This window comes from Coturnix japonica, chromosome W (assembly GCF_054131305.1).
Source record: "Coturnix japonica strain WE chromosome W, WE-NBRP24, whole genome shotgun sequence".
In the NCBI taxonomy this organism is placed as follows: domain Eukaryota; kingdom Metazoa; phylum Chordata; class Aves; order Galliformes; family Phasianidae; genus Coturnix; species Coturnix japonica.
In genome coordinates this window covers 15951074-15954850 of record NC_140701.1, presented here as the reverse complement: position 1 = coordinate 15954850, position 3777 = coordinate 15951074, and the positions used below count along the sequence as shown (strand labels likewise).

At 47.9% G+C, this 3777-nt stretch overlaps 1 pseudogene; it reads right to left on the bottom strand.

The window, feature by feature from the left end:
- Positions 1-2674: 2674 nt before the first annotated feature.
- Positions 2675-3370, bottom strand: LOC146754559 (protein MANBAL-like; annotated as a pseudogene).
- Between the last annotated feature and the right edge of the window lie 407 nt (positions 3371-3777).

Below are 3777 nucleotides of genomic sequence, written 5' to 3'. Positions count from 1 at the left end.
GTAAGCCCTGTGGCACCTAACACAGCAGGTTTTCCTCCCGTTGACTCATTCATGATCAAACAAACCAAGCAGTGAGCTGGCATCTGGAAGCTCCAGATGCCTTACAGAGACTCTGTGGCTATGACACCACCTCTCTCCAGTCCCATCTAGCCATATTTCAGGCTAACACTGGACCGTCCCTGGCCCTGAAGAGACAGACCCTGAAGGAATGCAGTGTCTCCAGCTCTTACCATATATCAAGTCCCAAATAGGTGAAGTCCTCTTTGCTGCTAATGCATTGGAAGCCCTTCCCTTCCAACTTCCTTAGTTCCTCTCCGCAGTTCATGAAAGGGAAAGCACAGCCATGCCTGAAAAACAGACCACGCAGTCCGTTGCCATTGGTGCACCTCTGAGGAAGCATTCCAGGCGATTCTGCTGTCCTTTGTGCCTTCCTGCTCAAGCCCTTATCATTTCCTTTTGCTTTCCTTCTTGGATTTCTTGCTCAGCTGAGCAGCACTTGCCTTGGGTTTCTTCACCGTCTCCCAAGTCTTAGACTCAAAGCTCTCCGAGTCCTGCAAGAAGCAATTTGGAAACAGTCAGGGAGCTTTCTAACAACTGGCTGATGCCCAGCTCATTTCAGGCATTTATGTGAAAGCAAAAATACGTAAGTGCTGGGTATTTCCGCTGGAATGCATCTATATCAGGCTGAGCCTACATTTAGTAAGACTTGAACAACACCATCCCTGCTTCCTCTGCATGTGTTTCTGGATGAGTGTGAATCCACACACAGCCTGTTACCACAGAGGTTGTTATAAGCTTAAGTGCCTAAATCAGAGTATCATCATAGTATCATAGTCTCGTGCGGGTTGGAAGGGACCTTAGAGATCATTGTGTCCAACCCCCCGGAATTCGAGCCTCCTGTGTAGCAGAGCGGCACTTCTACCACTTGCGCCACAGGGGGGGATTCGAACCCAGGGCCTCCGGTGTTGCAACGCGGCATTCCTACCACTTGCACCACCGGGGCACACAAATCAGGCTTTGTAGAAAAAAAACACCCCCATTTTAACAGCAGGACAAAAACCAACACTAAACAACAATTATTCACAAAGAAAAAGGAGAAGATATCACAGAATCACCAGCATGTATTAAACCATTGAAAAAGTATTTCTGCCAAATTTTCTTCCTTATCATGTGTGAGACAAAAGGTAAGCCTCAAAACAGCAGTCAGAATGTTACGTTCAGAGCCTTTACACCAAGACCAAAATCCAGGCAGGGCACCGAAGGCAAAGCTCTTTTCACCTGGACTAACAAGGAATCCTAAGCTATAAAGTTTGTTTCCTTCAGGCAGATGACAGATCATATTTCAGCCATGGGAAATAAAGTCTAGTTATCTGGTAAAGACACGAGGGAACAGCACCAGTCTCATTGGAGAAAGCGCACACACACAGATTGCCTATTTTCATTAAATGCATTTGAGTCTAAATATTGCTTTAGCATCTTGGGTTCTAGCAGTCAGAGCTTGCCAACTGGAAAAGGACACACAGAAAATGCCAGAGCAAGATCTGCTAGCTTCAAGCTCCCAACACAGAGCACCAGATAATAGAGGGGCAGACATGCATCTGACAGTATCCTTTAATCAAAGAGTCCTGTTCAATCATCTCTAAAGTCACTGGGCTATTATAGTTCACATCTGTGTGGTTTCCCAAGGAAAGTGAGTTGGCTGCCTTTCCAAAGGCTGTAATCAGTGCACGGGGAGCAGCGAGGCTCTGCAGAAACAGAGCAACAAGCAGCTATTACTCAGGTTTGTAGATTGGTGCTGCTGAGAAGTGAACACTGATGCCTTCTGCTGTTCGAACCAAGGTAGTCTCCAAAGCCTGAAGCCTCTAAAACAAAGAAGCTCATCTGTACCTGAACCTAAGCATCATTCCTAAGAAATGGAGAGTGTCTCTTTTGTTTATTGTCATGTGAATTAATCACATGCACAGGAAATCATGGGGACAGTGCATATACGGAGAAAATAAGAAATAGAGCATATAAACAACCTAAACACAAACAAGCTTGTCAGTTCTATCACATTAATAGGACAAATGAGGGCCAGAAACCCCACACCTAACAAAGAGGTCATCATTCTCAAAGAACAAGCACTAGATATACAGTATCTACAGAAGTACAGAAGAGAGACAAGCTCAAGGCGCAGGGACACCTTTCTTCCTCCCATGCCACTTTTGTTTCTCTCGGCCCTTGGAGAACAGGGGATGCTCACAGTCCATCGCCAGCAGTTCCAGATGGGCTGAAAGGCCACCAGTTGGGAACACCAACACGGAAACGTGGGACAAGCAGCTCCATTTCCAGGGAGGGACGTGAAGCCGACCACTTCATGGCTCTGTGATTGCCAGCCCTAGCCAGGCGCATTTTGAGCTGCTAATGAAAGAGGCAGCACCACTATTCATATGTTTGTTTTGCTTTAATTTGCAACAAAGAGATGCTAAATGCATCCAAAATACATTTCAATATGAAATCAAATAATTGGGATACTGGTAATGACTAAAGTTTCCTTAGTTCCTCTTCGCAGTCCACAAAAGGGAAAGCACGGCCATGCCTGAAAACAAGACCACGCAGTGTGTGTCCTTTGGTGCACCTCAGAGGAAGCATTCCAGGCGATTCTGCTGTCCTTTGTGCCTTCCTGCTCAAGCCCTTATCGCTTCTTTTTGCTTTCTTTCTTGGCTTTCTTGCTCAGCTGAGCAGCACTTGCCTTGGGTTTCTTCACCGTCTCTCAAGTCTGAGACTCAAAACCCCCCAAGTCCTACAAGAAGCAATTGGGAAACAGTTAGGGAGCTTTCTAACAACTGGCTGACAGCTGCTTTGAGAGCTCAAGTCACCTGACCGAGCAGCTTTGGGGGCCAGCACTGGAAATTGCCTTCCTGACCTCAGGGCACATTAGAAACTCCACCTTTGTCTAGTTCCCAAAAATCCCATGCAAACCAGAGCCTAAAGTCCTCTCTTGCAAGGCGGTCCGTGCTGGGAGGGTGGACCCTCTGCCTGGCAGCTCACAGGGCTCAGCAGCAGCTGCAGGATAGGATGAGCTGGCACCTCAAGGCTGCTGGCGTGCAGAAGGAAGGACAGAACCAAGTGCGGCACTCTCAGCAGTGCCGGGGCACACTGCCATAGGCAACAGCTACAGACGGTTCCCTCCCAGCTGACTGCCTGAGCATTCCTATTAATCTCACACAGCGCTACTTACTGCCTTTGGGGACTTGGAAACTGGCAGGATGATGGCCAGCACACACAGGAGCTGGAAAAGGGCTCCAAACAAGAGTCCATAGCGCAGCACGTTCTCCATTAGGGTGGGCTCAGGGATCTCAGGTGATGAGAAATGCAGTTCAGCAGCCATAGAGCAGACAGCTGCTGCTCCACTGCTCTCACAGAGGCTGCCTGCTGTGAGGGGGGGGAAAAATGGCATCGTTAGTGTCAGGCACTGCAATGGGGTTACTTCCTGCTAGCAAACATTTCCAGGCTGACTTAGAGAGTTGCTGGGATGATATCCAGGGCCTACTGACTCGCGAACAAAGAGGGACATCAAAGTTGCATTTCAGTTGCCTTTGTCCGCCTGCCTAGGAAAAGACCCCTCAGCCTTCAGTACTGCTGCACTTGCAGGTGGGGGGAAGATAAGCAAGAGAGGACGGGTGGATGTCAAATAAGGGAAGAGCTTAACAGACAAGAATAAACCTATCCCTGAGCTCCATTACACATGCGTGACCACTGCCTTATTAATATTAATACCAGTATTATTCACAGAAT